At 35.3% G+C, this 18,801-nt stretch overlaps 1 pseudogene; it reads left to right on the top strand.

Annotated features, from left to right (window-relative positions):
• The first annotated feature begins 13,784 nt into the window (after positions 1–13,784).
• Positions 13,785–16,708, top strand: LOC123251167 (annotated as a pseudogene).
• The last annotated feature ends 2,093 nt before the right edge of the window (positions 16,709–18,801 follow it).

The following is an 18,801-nucleotide window of genomic DNA, read 5'->3' as shown; positions in this document are numbered from 1 at the left end:
TTTAGTGTTCCACCCTCACCCTGTGAATTATTCATGTGATTACTATAATAGTGAATACTATAATAGTGAATAGAGTTCACTATAGAGAATTACACATAACATTTCTCTACATAGGAATACAGATAATTAGATCTTATTGAAGCTCTTAAAAGGAAAATTTAAAAGTTATGGGTTTTCTTTCTTTCCCCTCTGTTTCTTATTTAACTTTTCATATTTCTCTTGATTTTTGTGTTTGGATATCAAACTTTCCATTTAGCCCTGGTCATTTCTGTGCAAATACTTGGAATTCTTCAATTCTGTTGAATGCCCATCCTTTCCCCAGGAAATATATAGTCAATTTTGATGGGTAGTTGATCCGTGGTTGCAGGCCAATCTCTCTTGCCTTTCTGATTATTGTATTCCAAGCCTTACGGTCTTTTAGCGTGGAGGCTGCCAGATCCTGTGTGATCCTGATTGCTGTTCCTTGATATTTGAATTGTCTCTTTCTGGCTTCTTGTAAGATTTTTTCTTTTGCTTGAAAGCTCTTGAATTTGGCAATTATATTTCTGGCTGTTTTCTTATCTGGTTTGAATGTCGTGGGTGTTCTATGAATCCTTTCAATGTCTATATTGCTCTCTTGTTGTAGGACTTTGGGGCAATTTTGCTGAATAATTTCTTTTAGTATGGAGTCCAGGTTTCTATTAATTTCTGTTTTTTCTGGAAGACCAATTATTCTCAAATTGTCTCTTTTAGACCAGTTTTCTTGGTCTGTCACTCTCTCATTGAGATATTTTTTATTTCCTTCTATTTTTTCAGTCTTTTGACTTTGTTTTATTTGTTCTTATTGTCTTGAGAGATCATTAGCTTCTAATTGCTCAATTCTAGCCTTTAGAGACTGGTTTTCGGCTCTAAACCTTTCGTTTTCAGCTATGATCTTTTCTATCTGGTCACTTCTGGTGTTCAATTTGCTGATCGGTTCATTTGGTTTCTGAGCCTCACTTTCCAATTGCAAGATTCTACCTTTTAAACTGTTATTTTCTTGCCACATCTCTTCCATCTTCCTCAGAATCTCAGTTTTGAACTCTTCCATAGCTTGTAACCCGTTTTCCTTATTTGAGGAGGGTCTGGATGCTTGTTTGTTCTCCTCATCTGTTTGCTTGGTTGTCTGGATTTTCTCTGTGTAAAAGTTGCCGAGTGTTAAAGACTTCTTTTTCTTGTTGTTTATCTTTCTCTTCTGAACTACCTGAGACTGGGTAGCCATCTTTAGCCCAGCAGCTTCTCAGATTTATCCTCGCGCTCGGGGTCTTTCCGCAGTCTTTTGGCTCCTGAGGTCTGAGTTCTGGTTTTTTCCAAGGTCAAGTCCCCTGGTGGACCCCCTTGCTTGATCCTCTGCTGGAGGTTCATTTACAAGTCTCAGGGCGCTGCTTCCACAGTCGTATAACCATCTACTCTGGTTCCCCACTCAGGGTTTCTGAGCTTTAGCTTGTGGCTGTATCTGCCTCAACCCTCGCCTCTGCCCACGCCTGCACTCTAAGGCCACGCTCAGAGTTCTCGTGCTTTCTTTGGCTATTTGGGGTCCCAAATCTTGCTGCTCTCAGTAACAGGCCATGGAGCTGCCAATGACTCAATTTGTGCCCCAAACTTTCTCTATTTCTTTTTAGCTGGCTTCTGCGCTATAGGTGTTGTGTGTGGAGGGGGTGGGGGTGGGGTGGTTGCTCAGCCTGCAATTTAGTGAGAGCTGTTTCACCCCTTTATAGCATGGAAATGTCCTGATTCCATGTACCTTCCACCCTGCACCCTGTTGTGGGGTTCCTCTGTTCGTCTGGATTTGTTTTTATGTCCCCTTGTGGAGCCTTGTGTGTTTTGGTCAGGAGAGGTTAAGAGCTACTTTTTACTCTGCCACCATCTTAACCCAGAACCTAAATGGTGTTTCTCTTCCTACCTCTTGCTGCTGTGATGTGTTGGAAATATATATAAATGCTGATGATTTATGTGCATTCATTTTCTATCTTGCAACTTTGCTAAAGTTGTTGATTATTTCTACTAGCTTCTTAATTGATTCTCTACGATTTTTTAAGTAGACCATCATATCATCTGCAAAGAGTGATAGCTTAGTCTTATCACTGCCTATTTTAATACCTTAAATTTTTTTCTTCTGTAATTGCTACTGCTTGTGTTTCTAGTACAATGTTGAATAATAGAGGTGATAGTGGACATCCATGTTTCACACCTGATCTTATTGGTAATGCTTCTAATTTATTCCCATTGCATATGATGCTTGTTGATGGTTTTAGATATATACTGTTTATTATTTTTAGGAAAGGTCCTTCTATTCCTATACTTTCTAGTGTTTTCAATAGGAATGGGTATTGTATTTTGTCAAAGGCTTTTTTGGCCTATTGAGATAATGACATCAGTTTTGTTTATTAGCTTGTTAATAAAGTCAATTATGAGAATGGTTTACTGATATTGAACCACACTTGCATTCCTAGTATAAATCCCACCTTATCATGATGGATAACTCTCATGATCACTTGTTGGGGTCTTTTTGCTAGTATATTATTTAAGATTTTTGCATCTATTAGTGAGATTGGTCTGTAGTTTTCTTTTTCTATGTGTGGTGTACCTGGCTTTGGAATCAGTACCATATTTGTGTCATAAAAGGAATTTGGTAGGACTCCTTCTTTGCTTATTATGTCAATTAATTTGTATAGTATTGGGATTAATTGTTCTTTGAATGATTGATAGAATTCACTTGTGAATCCATCAGGCCCTGATAATTTTTCCTTCAGGAGTTCTTTGATGGCTTGTTCAATTTCTTTTTCTGATATTGGATTATTTAGGTATTCTATTTCTTCTGCTGTTAATCTAGGCAATTTATATTTTTGTAAATATTTCTCCATCTCACCTTGATTGGTATATTTGTCATATAATTGGGCAAAATTGTTTTTAATGATTGCCTTAATTTCCTCTTCATTAGAGAAAAAATCTCATTTGATTTTTAATATTTCTAATTTAATTTTCTCCTGTAGATTTCTAATTTGTTCATTGTCTAGTTTTTTTAAGTTGCATGACCAGTTCATTAAATTCTGCCCATCTTAATTTGTTAATATATGCACTCAGTTATATAAATTATATATATATATATATATATATATAACAAAATTTAAAAAATGAAAAGTTTGAGAATAATGTGAAACACCTCATTGATTCAAACAAAGATCTGGAGAACAGAGTTAGAAGAGACAATTTAAGAATTATTGGTTTACTTGAACATCATGACAAAAGAAAAAGTTTAGACATCATTCTACAAGAAATTATTAGAGAAAACTTCCCTGACATTCTCAAAGAAGAGGGAAAAATAGAAATTGAAAGAATCCACAGATCACATCTTAATCCACAACTGACAACTTCAAGGAATATTATAGCCAAATTCAAAAATTACAAAACAAAGTAAAAAATATTACAAGCTTCTAAAAAGAAGTTATTCAGATACCAGGGAACCACAATTAGGATAACACAGGATCTGGCTGCATCTACAATGGACTGAAAGGCATGGAACATAATATTCCAGAAAGCAAGAGAACTGGGTCTACAATAAAGAGTCCATTATCCAGCAAAATTGACCGTATTTTTGCTGGGGAAAGTATGGTCATTCAATAAAATGAGGACTTCCTTCCAAGAATTCATAAAGAAACCAGACTTAAACAGAGAGTTTGCTGCCCAAACACAGAACTGAAGAGAATCACCAAATTTAATTAAGAGAGAGAGGATATTTTTTTTTCTTTAAAGGACCCAGTAAGTTCAATCGATTTGTATCCCTAGAAGAAAATAAGATATTGGCAAATATTAAAAATTGTTATTATCAACAGGGTAACTAGAAGAAGTTTATATAGAGGGAACAGTGACAAATTGTATAGCATGAAATGTCAAGACATACATATATATATATATATATATGTATAAATATATAAAAACTAGAAGGGAAAAAGAAGGTAATACTAAGAAAATTGGGAAAACAAATAAATAAAGTAAATTTATATTCCATAAAGAAGTGTGTGGGGCAAACAGGGAAGAATAACAATACAGTGGAAGGGTTAAGAGGTATGAAAGAGGAAATATTTAATACTTCAGTGCATTGAAATTAACTTAAAGAGGGAAGAACAATCAGATCCATTGAGGAAGAGAATTGATTCATGCCCTATAGAGAAGTAGAAGGGAAACAAAAGGACTGATAGGGAGGAAAGCATCATCCTACCAAAATCCTACCATATGTTGTCTACAAGAAACACACATGAGACAGACATTACATAGAATAAAAATGAAAGGATGGAGCAAAATCTATTGGGCTTCAACTGAGAAAAAGAAGGTACGAGCTGCAATCATGATTTCTGACTGAGCAAAAGCAAAAATAGATCTGGTTAAAAGAGATCAAGATGTTATTATAGATACACACACAAGTGTATATATTTGCTTGATAATTGCTTATCAATAAAACTGTCATTGTCTATAGACATCTTACATATAATATGAGTCTCATTAGGAGAAAAAGTAGAATCTTGCCTTCTTGTTTCTTTCCATTTTGCATAGTTGCTTATATTACTGTCTCCATTAATTTTCTTATACAAGACTATTACAACTGGGGATCTAAATGAGTATCATGGGAGAATAATGAATAAAAGGGAAAAAAAGCCTTTCTTCATTTTACCTTCCTAAGTTTTGTCTTTTTCTTTGGCTTTGTTTTCCTTTATCAATTTCTGCTTAATTTTTGTTACTTATAAGTCCATAGATTTAAAAAGAAAAAGTGCAAGTGAATTTAATGGTCAGTATAGAAGAGCAAAACTATCACTTGCTTTTCTTACAGTTAGAAATTGATATGATTTTCTTTTCCCCAAACCTCATTGGCCTTTGTTACCAAAAGTTGTCTTTTATATAAAATTAAACTTGCTAGGTTTTCTCTACTTTCTGGTTTCCCTAGCTGCCTTTAAGCCTTAAAACAAATTACATCTTCTATAAAAAGTCTTTCCCAGTTCATTTTAATGTTAGTCCTTTCTCTGAGTTTATGCTCAGTTCATCTTGTATCTACCTTGTTAGCATCCATTTGTTTATACATCCTGTCTCCCATTATATAATAAACTTCTTTAGAGGAGGAACTATATTCCCTTTTTTTTGTATTGCCCATCCTTAGTACAGTGTCTGGCACATAGTAAATTATTAAAAAAAAAATTTGTTCACTTCATTTGACTTGATTTTTATATCTAATTAAGAGTGTTCATTAATGCTTTAAAGAAAACTAAGGAATAGAATCTTCTAGAAAATTCTTCTCTATTAAACCACTTTGAGGTATCATGTTACACCTAGGAGAATAACCAATAGGGCAGAAAGGGAAAGTGATAAATGTTGGGACATGTGGCAAAATTGGGACACTAATACACTGTTGGTGGAATTGATCCAACCATTTGGGAGGGCAATTTGGAATTATGCACAAAGAGCTTTAAAAAGAATGCCTGCCTTTTGAACTTCCAGGTTAAGATGGCGGCAGAGTAAAAAGAAGCTGCTTGACCTCTCTCAACCCACACATATAGGACTCCTGAAGAAGACATAAAAACAAATCCAGATGAATGAAGGGACCCCACAACAGGGCGCAGCATTGAAGGTACGTGGAATTGGGGCATTTCCATGCTATAAGGGGTGAAACAGCTCTCACTAAAATGCAAGCTAAGCAACCCCCTCCCCACCCATACCACCTATAGTGTCAAAGCCAAAGAAAAAGAGTTAGAGCAACTTTGGGGCACCCATTAAGTCATTGGCAGCTACCTGGAATCACCAGGGTCTGTCCCTGAGAGCACCAAGATTTAAGACCCCAAGGGGCTAAAGAACGCGTGGACTTTGAACACAGACCCTGAGTGCAGGTGCAGTCACAGATAAAGACTCAGATTCTGAGTGCAGGCATGGACCTTGATTGGGTACCCAGTGCAGAGGGGCGCATGACTGGGGAAGCAGCAACCTGAAACTATAAAAGGAGTTTTGGGCAGAGGAAAAAGCAAGGGAACCACCAGGAGGCTTGAGCCTGAGAACAACTAGACCTGAGACATCAGGAGCCTAAAAGAGCTCAGACAGACCTGGGGCATGAGGATATATCTAAGAGGGAGCCCGGCTAATAATGGCAAGCCAGAGACGAGAACCCAAGAAGAGAAAGATCAAGAAGAAAACTTTAACACTCGACAACTTTTACACAGAAAAAATCCAGACAACAGAGCAAACAGCAGAAGAGAACAAACAAGTAATCATATTCAAACCTTCCCAAAATAATGAAAACTGGTCACAAGCTATTGAAGAAAGAGATAACTCAGATATCAAGGAGTACCAATCAGGATCACACAGGATCTGGCATCCTCCACACTACAAGAGTGCAAGGCTTGGAATATGATATTCAGAAAGGCAAGAGAATTATATCTATAACTAAGGATCACCTACCCATCAAAACTGACTATATACTTCCAGGGGAATGTATGGGCATTCAACAAGATAGAAGATTTCCAAATATTTGCACAGAAAAGACCAGGACTAAATGGAAAGTTTGATATCCAACCACAAAAAGCAAGAGAAACATGAAAAGGTAAATAAGAAACAAAGGGGAAAGAAAGAAAACTCTTATTTTTAAATTTGCCTCTTTAAGGGCTTCAATCAGATCTAATTATTTGTATTCTTATATGGAGAAATGTTATGTGTAATTCTCTGTAGTGTAATTCTCTATTCACTATTATAGTATTCACTATTATAGTAATTAGAAGAATTATTCACAGGGAGAGGTTGGAGTACAAATGGTCTAAGATGATAAGGGGATGGGTGGGAAAGAGGGGGGGTGAATAGTAGAGGACACCAAGAGAAACTTGAATGAATAAGAAAAATAGGATATTCACTTTTACACAAAGAGGGCATGGGAAGGGGAGGGGATGAATACTATTATAAGAAGGAGAGGAAGAGAGCATTAAGAGGTAATATTTAAATCTTACTCTCAGTGTAATTAACTCTGAGAGGGAAGAGTAGCTATATCCATTGAGATATAGAACTCTATCTAACCCTACTGAGAAAGTCAGAAGGGATAAATCAAGGGAAGCAGAGGAGTGGGGAGGTCAAAAAAGGGAGGGGAGGAGAAGGGAGAGGGAATTCATTAGGTCTTCAAAATAAAAAGAGGGGAATAACAAGGGAGGGGGTAGAAAGGATAGTAAATCAAGGGAGGGGACAAGGGTTACTGGTTTAAAACAAATCACTGGTTTAAAAGGAAATTGCCTAAGAAGAAGGGGTAGAACTAAGAGAGGATAGCAAAATGTTGGGGAATACACAACTGATAATTATAACTCTGAATGTGAATGGGATGATTGATTATACTACATTAAAAGGCTTTTGTACAAACAAAAACAATGTAGCCAAAATCAGAAGGGAAACAACAAATTGGGAAAAGATCTTTATAACAAAAAACTCTGACAGGGGTCTAGTTACTCAAGTATACAAGGAGTTAACACAATTGTATATAAAATCAAGCCATTCCCCAATTAATAAATGGGCAAGAGACATGAACAGGCAATTTTGAGATAAAGAAATAAAAACTATCAACAAGCACATGAGAAAGTGCTCTAAATCTCTAATAATTAGAGAAATGCAAATCAAAATAACACTGATGTATCACCTCACACCTAGCAGATTGGCTAAAATGAAAGTAGGGGAGAGTTGGAGGGGATGTTGCCAAATAGGGACATTAATGCATTGCTGGTGCAATTATCCAACCATTCTGGATGGCAATTTGGAACTGTGCTCAAAAGGCTATAAAAGATTGCCTGCCCTTTGATCCAGCCATACCATTGTTGTGTCTGTACCGCAAAGAGATCATAGATAAACAGACTTGTATGAAAATATTTATAGCCATGATTTTTCTGGTGGCAAAATACTGGAAAACGATGGTATGCCCTTCAATTGGGGAATGGCTGAACAAACTGTGGTATATGCTCGTGATGGAATATTATTTCACTAAAAGGAATAATAAACTGGAGGAATTCCATGTGAACTGGAAATACCTCAAGGAATTGATGCAGAGCAAAAAGAGCAGAGCCAAAAGAACATTGTACACAGAGATCAACACACTGTTGTAAAATAGAATGTAATGGACTTCAGTAGTAGCAGCAATGCAATGATCCATAACAATTCTGAGGGACTTATGAAAACGAATGCTACCCACAGTCAGAGGAAGAACTACAGGAGAGGAAACACAGAAGAAAAACTACTGCTTGAACACATGGGTTGAGGCAGACATGATTGGGGATGTAGACCCGAAACTACCACACCAATTGCAACTATCAACAATTTAGAAATAAGTCTTGATTGATGACACATGTTAAAACCAAGGAAAATGCACATGGGCTATGGGGTGGGAAAGGAGGTTGGGGAGTGAAGGAGAAAGTAAGAACATGAATCATGTAACCATAATTTTTCTAAAACATAAAAATTATTTTAAAAAAAGAATGCCTGCCCTTTGATACAGCAATAACTCTGCTTGGTTTGTACCCCCAAGAGATAATGAGGAAAAATACTTGTACAAAAATATTTATAGCCTCACTCTTTGTGGTGGCAAAAAATTGGAAAATATGGGAGTGTCCCTCTGTTGAGGAATTGTTGAACAAATTGTGGCATCTGATGGTAATAGAATATTATTGTGCTGAAAGGAAAGATGAACTGGAGTATTTCTATATGAAGTGGAAAGACTTCCAGGAATTGATGCAGAATGAAATTAGCAGAACCAGGAGAACATTGTACACAGAAACTGAAACACTGTGGTACAATCAAATGTAACAGACTTTTCTGCTAGCACCAAAAAAAAAAAAAAAAAAAAAAAAAAAAAGGTGCAGGACAATCCAAAGGAATTTATGAGAAAGAACACTTTCCACATCCAGAGAAAGAAGTGTGGGAGTAGAAACAAAGAAGGAAAACATATAGTTGATCAAGTGGTTCGATGGTGATATGATTAGGGTTTTGGTGAAATGAGATTTTGTGGCTACATAATGATTACATGTCAGTTGGCTGAATCTTAACAGTTTCAGTCATAAAGGTGTAATTTTTCCCTCAATAAAAACGGACTTTCCTTTTTTGGATATCTGAATGTTATGTTATTGATTAATTATTCTTCTATATTCTAAAGGCTTATTAAACTCTAAAGAATGTTACTTCCTTCAGATCTTTTAAACTCTGAAGAAGGATCAGCTTCATAACCCAGAATATACATTTTTAAAAAAACATATTGAGCAGAAATAGAAAAGCCTTTCCTCATGTCCATAAAAATTAAGATTTTATATTTTATTTGCTTTTTTGCTCTTCCACCTAACCTGAAAAAAAGAGAAAATGCCAACTACAACCACCATCACCACCACCACCACAACCATAATCAAAATCACCCCCACCTCAATCCCCACCAGTACTACAATGACTACAACCTCAATCACAACCACAAAGAACAATAAAACCACCACACCCCAATTACTATCACTATCATCTTAACAATTTAAATCAAAGATGAAAATAGTAAAAATTGATTTTCATATTAAATTGCCACCATGCTATCTCTGAATAACAAATAGGGATGATTTATTTTACATCAAAACATCTATTTTCTCGATTAAAGAGTAATGCTTGGGCAATGCTTCTGTAAAGGGTAAAATTATGGTTGGACTGAATATTCAAGAGTTTGGTCACCAGGAATTAAGTACTTAGTTCCAAATGAAAGATTCAAGTCAGAATGACTTTTAGGATAGTTTATTTACAAATAGGAAGAGTGAAAGCAAGGAGAGAGAGAGAGAGAGAGAGAGAGAGAGAGAGAGAGACAGACAGACAGACAGACAGACAGACAGACAGACAGACAGACAGACAGACAGACAGAGACACAGAGAGAGACACAGAGAGAGAGAGAAAGAATAACTCCAGCCTGGTCCAAGCCAGGGAGGGCTTCAGCATTCCCAGAAAAAAGGCCTACAGAGGTTAATTAAACAAGACTTCTAGCTGCAAGGCCTCCTACAAGGCAAGGGGCCTCTCCGGAGATTAGTGCCTCCAGAAAGGCAAGGAAAGAGAGTCAACCTTTTCACTCACACAAGTGGCAGTCCAAAGGGAAGCAGTCTGAGGTCTCAAGCCTGAACTCCTCCAAGGTCAAGTGCAAAGGAGAAAAACCTGCTCACAGGAAGTTACCACCATATTTAAAGGCAGTTATTCACATCACTCCATGTGTCTACCTTTCACTTTTTAAATGTACCAATGGCAGATTTAACTTTGCTTTGGACTACCCAGGGAGCAGTCAGTTGTCTTTTGATTTGTCACTCACGTGGCACACATGGATCATAGATCTCCCTCCCCACTTAAAGATTAAGTGGGTGTGTATATATTCCTGGTGGCTAAAATATAAAGAATAATAGGAGAAAGTTAATTGCTTCTTCACACTTCTCAAATATTTGAGGTAGGGAATGGTACATTTTCACTGCATATCAGACAGTTAGTCAAACTCTGATAGTAAAACCTTTTAATATTCTGTTGTTGTTATTGTTCTGAACAAAATGTCTGTTGTCATATAACATGAGGATTGGAGACTTTGTGATTTCATTAGTATAAGAAATTCCCAAAGGAAGAAAACTATTCTCACCAAATAGGTCAACACCTTCACTACAAAGTATAATCTCAAAGAATTGGCTAGAGTCCAGAAATGTTTCTATATTGAGTAATATTATACATGACTAATAAGCTTCTAAGATATTTCACAACCCTACACAGCTTCTTCTTCAATTATATGATCTAGCATCGAGAAAGGTATGTATATAGTTCTGGACAACAAATATTATTTTAATTCACCCCATTTTTGTATTTAATAGTACTTTATTTCTATTTTTAGAGTTGTCACCTTAATTGGAAGTAGTTTTATGGATGGTCTTAGTACTTTTTCCAGATGCAGAAAACTACTTTAAACAATCTGATAACATAGAATACACTGCACTTTGAAATCACTGAAAGGGAACACCAACTGAATATACCTTTTTATTTGTGATTTATCATTATCTGAGATTTGGTACTCTAAATAGGTTCCATAAATATTTCTTTCATTGACTCAGTTTAGTTTCCTAACTTCCTTCAAATGTCCATATTTTACCCAATTAGAAGTACAAAAATATTTGTAGTTACAAAAAGTTATAAATAAATGCCTATTATACCCATTTTCACTATCAATCAAATGATTGTACATCGTGTATTATTGGTCACATTGATTAACTGTCTAGATTCATGACATATAATTGATTCATATATTCATATAATTTATCTCAAATAATGATGGATAGCATAAACACACTGTGTGTGTGAAGTTGATAGTAAATACTTAAGTTTTTATGTAGTATTTTCTAACATTATAACTGTTTTTTTTCACTGCAGAACTTCTTGGACTACTTACCAGAGTCTCAGAATTTTATAAAACACAATTGCAGAGAAGTTAGACTATGGTAAATGAAAAAGTTTGGAATCATTTCTCCTTACTTGGCTTTCTCCCCAGTATGAAACAACAAGACAGTTGTCCTTCTCCTCCTGATAATATTGAAAAGGAAGATTTGAAGCAAAGAAAAGATACTGAAGGGGAAAGGTAAGAGACAGAATAAAGAATCAGTGAATAAGGAAGAAGATCTAATAAATGAATGGCTACTTTTTTGTTCTTCTATGTTTTGTGTTCTCAGAAATCCAGTCATGTAAAAACACACAAAAGAAGATTTACTCTTGAAGAAGAAATATTCTTGAAATGTATCTGTCCATGCACTCAGAATAACTTGCAAAGGAGCAGTTTCTCTGCATAAAAAATCATGTCATTCTCTGGCAGTAAATTAGGAAGCTCTCTCTACCAGGCTATCAGAAATACTTAGCTATTCTGAGAATGTCTACATGATGTCAAAACAACTAATTGAAAAGTAAAATTCAGTTAAGCTGGGTGTTTGACATCAAATAGACAAATAAAAGACCCTGGTTGTCTTATTCAATTCAACTGTCTTTTAAATGGAATTCAATCAAACCATTTTATATGTGGACACAGTCTAAAAGAGATTTTTCTCTAACTATTTCTTTATTCTACTCACCATCTGGATTAGCCTTTCAGTACCCTTTATTCTTGCTTCTCCTTTACTCTGAGTAACTAGGAAAAACACTCAAATAACCTATAATGCTAAAAAGTGAAATGATTGATCTAATTAAAAGCTATTTCAAATATTGAATTGATTGATTCACTAGAATCAGTTTCAGCAAAAATTCCACTCTTTGCTTGAAACCCACATTTCCTACATTGCTATCTACAAGAGACTTAGAATTGTCAATATAACATGTGCAACTGATTTATTACAAAATAGAGGTTGAAACTGTCTGACATTAAATTTGGTAAATATATTAAATTTAATATTAAAGTTATCCTTTAATGTCCTCAGTCCACTTATTGTTGTCTAGATAGCTGCCTACACTCCGAGATTAGAATATAGTCTTCTAAGCCTAAATAGATGTGATTTTATAACATATAGGTAACTGAATTGCCATATCCTGACTTTATGGCATTGGACAATTGTCAGTGAGTTTGTGATAGCCAATCTATTTCAATTACCAAAAAGAAATGAAGTCCAAATTGACTATCACTTGTTGATCTGGCCAATAGAGAGCTCTGTCAATTGGTACTAGAATATATATGGAATGATATATTTTACCCTATGTGCATATGTATCCACAACACCTTAGCTGATTGACTTATATGTGAAGTTTATATTATATCATGATATGAATAGAAAATTATTATATCCCATAATTGCCTTCATTTCATTAAAAATGGAATACTTTTAAAATACTAAATATTGTATTGTGAAGTAAATAAGATTATTATAAATGAAAAAAGGAAGAGTAATAATTTGAAGATATGGTAACAAAACTGCCATACCTGCATTATAGATTTTGTTATAGATTTATAACATATACATATTTTTTACAATATTCTATTACTATGCTAAGGTTTTCTTATCCCTGGAGATCATAAAACCTTTATCTAAAAGGTCTCTAGGGAATGGTCTAAGATACTGAAGTAATCCTTCCTTTTTCCCACACCAGCATCCATCTTTACACACATCTTGACTTTGGGACCTGGCAATAACTAAACTTCTCCATTCATTTTCTCTTATGTTGTTTCTCCCAGAACATCCATTTGAAAAATTCCCATGCCTTTATTCCAAACCTGGTTCGATTTCCAGTTCTTCAGAGTCCTGCTGGACCTTGTCCCACATGAATGCTGCTTCACTTTTCTTGGTTTCTTGCATATATCTTTCACCTTTAGACAATCTGTCAAGTATTAAGGAATTACTACCTGTCAGGCACAGCACTGCAAATACAAAGACAAGCAGAAAGAAAGTCTCTGCTCTCAAAGTGCTTATATGCTAACAGGGGAGGAAAAAGCATAAATAAAAATAGAAAGGAGTATTGATTCTAGAGGGGTTATCTGACATAAAAGGCTGGAGTTCAGCATCGAAAGAAAAGATGGGTCTTATGGATACCTTCTCTGAGAGAAGTCATCCAATTGAGAGAGAGGGAAGGAAATAAGCATTTATATTACTACTACTATTTGCAAGGCACTGTGGTAAATGCTTTTACAAATATCAAATTTTATCTACAATAATCCTATAAAGAAGGTAAAATTATTTTAATTTTACAGTTGTAGAAACTGAGGCAAAGATGTTAAATGACTTTTCTGGGATCATACAGACAGTATGTCTGGTGGTAGACTTGAATTCAGATTTCTTAATTCCAGGCCCAAAGTATTAGCTTCTGTGGTTTCAGATGCCTCAAGAGGTATAGCTTCTTCAGGGCAGAGACTCTGCCTTCTTGAAGTATTTGTATTCCTTGCACCAACCTTAGTGCCTGGCACTTATTAAATACCTAATACTTCTTATGCTTAACCTATCTATTTCTTTGAAGGATGATACTCTGAGGCTGATTAATCCCCTGTCTCTTGTCCCTGGATTTTCTGGGAGTCGTACCTACATCTTTGATTAGAACTCATTGAAAATACTATATTCACAGAAAATCAAAGTCCTGCAAGGTTTATTCTCCATGGGTGGAATAACTCCAGAATAACTCCACCCCTGCTTGTCATTCATTCTTCTGCTCTTGCACCTAGACTGAAATATTAACAATTTCCAGTGAATTTTATTCCTATCTGCTGCTTAACCTGGGACTCCACTAGTTAAAGGCCTAGTCACTCTTATTTCCCTTCCTAAAAGTAGAAGCCTGGTGCATGTGGGAATGCCAACAAACTAGGAATATCCCAAAATGCCATATCTGTGTTAAAACTCTACCATCAAATCTTCTCTTCTCTAGGCTACTCATTTCCATTTGCTTCAACCAAATTGCAGTTCTCAACTTCAGAATGGAAAGACAAACAAACTATTTCACTATCAGGATATACTGAAGACCACCTGGGCATGAAAAGAAAAAGAAGTATTTGGGGATCATATCACAAACTTGGCACAGAGTCATGATGTAGTAGTTATGGCAAATTTCAATTATCCAGACATCTGCTGGAGCTTTTACTCTGCCAAAAGCACTTCAATAGAGACTTCCATCCAAGCTGACATTGACATTGATCTGTTAATATTTGGTCTTTGATCCAAATTCAGTCAGTTCCAAATTTATGTGAGTATAATATTGTCTATCCCACATCTTTCCTAATTGTCTGTAAAAATAACTTATTTTTATTGGAATACCATCATATTATCCGTATCATTTCCCCAGGACTTCCCTTAAGAAAAATTAAGTGAGATATTTTTGACATTAATGAACCCATGTTGGTTATTTTCTTTCTATTTGCTCACAATGTCCTTAATACTATACTAAAACATTTTGGCAGGAATTTAACCTTCCTGAATTGTAGTTTGAAAACTCAACCTTTTTTCTTTTACCTGAAAATCACATTTTTCTTTGAAAGTCTATGCCACTTCTGTTTTTACCTTTCATTTCATTTCATTTATTTTATTTTTTGTGGGAGGGAGTAGTAGACCTACCTTATCTGTCAATTAAAAAAAATGATCCTATGACATAATTCAGTGCTCTAGGAAAATGTCCCCAAGGAGGACAGCATAGTGTTGCTATCATCATCTTATTTATCTACTTTGCTTTTAGTACAGTGTTACTACATAAAAGCTACTATAAATATATTAGTCTATATGTAAACATTGTTTTTATTTTTTATCTTCTTGGCATCTGAGTCAAAATAAAATATTTTAATCATTTTCTTAGCATAATTACTAATTGCTTTCCAGAATGGCTAGACCAACTTTTCATCAAAAGTAGTTTATTGGGCAGCTGGGTAGCTCAGTGGATTGAGAGCCAGGCCTAGAGACAGGAGGTCTCTAGGTTCAAATCCGGCCTCAGATACTTCCCAGCTGTGTGACCCTGGGCAAGTCACTTGACCCCCATTGCCTACCCTTACCAATCTTCCACCTATAAATCAATACACAGAAGTTAAGGGTTTAAAAATTTAAAAAAAGTAGTTTATTGCGCATATCTGTGTGTATAGACAGAGAGAAAGACCCAAAAACCTTATTTTCCCTTGCCTTTGAGATTTCACACATAGTTCTGTTCTTATCCATCCTTTATAGAGAACTTTGGCTGCATGACTAGGCAATCACTGTTATTCTAAAATTACATATATATATATACATATATATATATGCTTATTTTTATATTTTATTTGAAAAAAAAATATATATATATATATAATTTGTTTTAATTAGTCAAAATTCTCCCAACAGATGTCTTTGCCAAATTAAGAACACAAGAAAAACAAGACTGTTCACTTCCTTCTCTCTCTCCCAGAGAGCCATCCCAATATAATAAGTACTAGTTTTTAGAAAGAAAAAAGAAATTGTGTTATTGAAAAGTACATTGAAAAAGTCCAAAATAATGTGCAATGTGTAATACTCATGAACCTCCTCCCTCCACAAAGAGAGGAATTAGGAATGTCTTCTCATATATCTTCATCTGAGTCATATATATATATATATATATATATATATATATATATATATATATATATGTGTGTGTGTGTGTGTGTGTGTGTGTGTGTGTGTGTATACACATACATATATATACATGTAGGTATTAGAAACAATATCCTGACAGGCTGTTCCACAGAGGCACTGGTAGTAGGTGTAACTCAAAATACCTATGTGGTGAAGGAACTTTTCAAGGTCCAGGTTTCGGCAGGTGGCAGCCAGAGATGCCAGGACACAATGCATGACTATAAGGCTATCACCTGTGAGAAGGGACTTCAGGTCCTACGGACAGGAACTTCACCCAATGTTGTCTGTAATGCTGTTGTCAACTATACTGAGCTGGTGACCTATGTCTTCATCAAACATGCCTTTCTGATGGCTCACTACATGACTGATAACCTTCTGTAACACTTCACATCAGCCTTTGCTACTGGAACCACCATCATTACCTCCCCCATGGATGTGGTCAAGATGAGATACATGAAGTCTTCCATAGAGCACCAGTTTTGGACCCTGAGCTTTCACCAGGCTTCAGAATGAGGGACCCCAAGTCTTCTCACAAAGGATTCATGCCTTCCTTACTCCTCTTGAGTTTCTGGAATTTAGAGATGTTTGTTATCTATAAGCAACTAAAATGAGCCCGGATGCTAGCTTGTGAGAAAGCTCCTTTCTGAGACCTCTCATGCCAGCTTTCTACCTAATCACCCCCACCTTCCCTTGGAGTTCAGGTCTCATCCTGCACCCACTCCTTCCTACTTTTTTCCCTTTTCCTCTCCTCCCCTGCCCCACACCTGAAGAGAACCCCTCTTGCCCTCTGAAGAATTGATCCAATTTAATCCTTCTCCATCTCCTGTCCTCTGCCATTTCTCCTTCATTCATTTAACAAGCACCTTAGGTCCAATAAATCTAGAGTGGAACCTAGAATGTGTAAATTCTCTTGACTTTAAAGAAGGCAGGAATGCAGGATTCCATGCTATATATTCCAACCCTCACTTAGACTGTATACCTAATTTGGGATTAAAAAACATTTATTAAGCACTTACTATGTGCTTGCTAGGTGCTGGGGTTCTAAAGATAAAATTTAAATAGTTCTTATCCTCAAAGAGAAACACAAAGAAAAAAACAATGAAAATATCACATTTTTTTATTTTGTTGTTGTTCCTGTTATTGTGGTATAATTCTTTGCACTTATTTTATGATAATTTATTCTTCCTTTTTTTGATCAATTCAGATGAGAGTGAGATGCATGAGTCAGCTGTTCCTCCACTGTGCCTCTCCCCCATTTTGTGTAGATATATACTTTCTCACTCTGATCATGTGATATAATTTACCCAAACCTTCCTTTCCCTTGTCCAAAAACCCCTGTAATACTCTTCCCTTCTCTTCTCTTTTTTTCACCCATGAGATCATAAAGTCATAAAAGAACCACTCCAAAGTCTTGTCTAATTGTACTCATTCTGTAAGTCCTGATAGTTTTCACAGGAGATATATATCATCTTCCCATTTTGGGATATAACCAGTTTATTATTGTTTAATCCTTTATCATTGTTCATTAATGCTTATCTTTTTAGTGTTTCTCCTCATTCCTAAGTTTGAATTAAAAGTTTTTAAGTACCCTTATTCTTTTAATCAGGAATATCTAGAAGTTTTCTCTCCCATTAAAGTTCCTTTGTTCCCATTTAGCATTTACTTGGTTTTTCTGAGTAACTTATTTATGGCTGTGAGCTTTGAAACTCTGATATCTGGAATATTACATTGCATATTCTCTGCCCCTTTACAATCGTGACTGCTAAACTATGAATGATCCTAACTGTGGTACCTCAGTACTTGAATTCCTTCTCTGGCTACTTGGAGTATTATTTTTTCTTTGACCTGGAAACTGGATTTTTGTCTATAATATACCTTAGAGTTTTCTTTGTAGAATTTCTTAAAGGAGGTTATTCAATGAATTTTTTCCATTTCTACTTTGTTCTCTGGTTCAAAGACATCTCAGATGTTTTCTTGGAAATTTTCTTAAAATATTATATCTATGTCTAATCATTTTTAAAATTATTTTGATCATAGGATTCAGATAGTCCATCTATCCTTTCCCCCCCTCTCAAACTGCTTTCTGGGGCAATTGTTTTTGTGATGAGACACTTTATTTTCTGCTACCTTTCCAGGCTTTAATTTTTTAAAAAAGAATATGTATTGTTGCCTCATGATTAATTGATTTCTATGTGATATCTTCTAATTTTAAGGAAGTTTATTGCATTTTCAAGATTTTGTACCTTTTCTGTTACTTTCCTTCCCAATTCTTTCTTTCATAGCTCTGCTTTATATTCCAATTTTCCCCACAAACATATTATTTTTAAAAATATTTTAAAAACTCTTGCTTCATTTCTTTCATGAATTATAGCTGACTTCTTTCCTCAATTTATATTTTTCTCTGAGATTTTCCTTTTAAATATTTCAGAGTATTTAACATGGTTCTAGAAACACCAGAAGTAGCAATTGGAGAAGAAAAAGAAAGTGAAGGTATTAAAATAGGCAATGAGGAGACCAAGCTATCACTTTTTTTTAAATAATTTTTATTTTTTAGAAAACATATCATGGTTACATGATTCAAGTTCTTACTTTTCCCTTCACCCCCTGAAGTCCCCCCCACCTTTAGCTGATGCGTATTTCCACTGGTTTTAACATGTGTCATCAATCAAGACTTATTTCCAAATTTTTTTCTTACTTTTTTTTT

Source organism: Gracilinanus agilis, chromosome 1 (assembly GCF_016433145.1).
Source record: "Gracilinanus agilis isolate LMUSP501 chromosome 1, AgileGrace, whole genome shotgun sequence".
Lineage (NCBI taxonomy): Eukaryota > Metazoa > Chordata > Mammalia > Didelphimorphia > Didelphidae > Gracilinanus > Gracilinanus agilis.
This window is presented reverse-complemented; position numbering and strand designations above follow the sequence as displayed.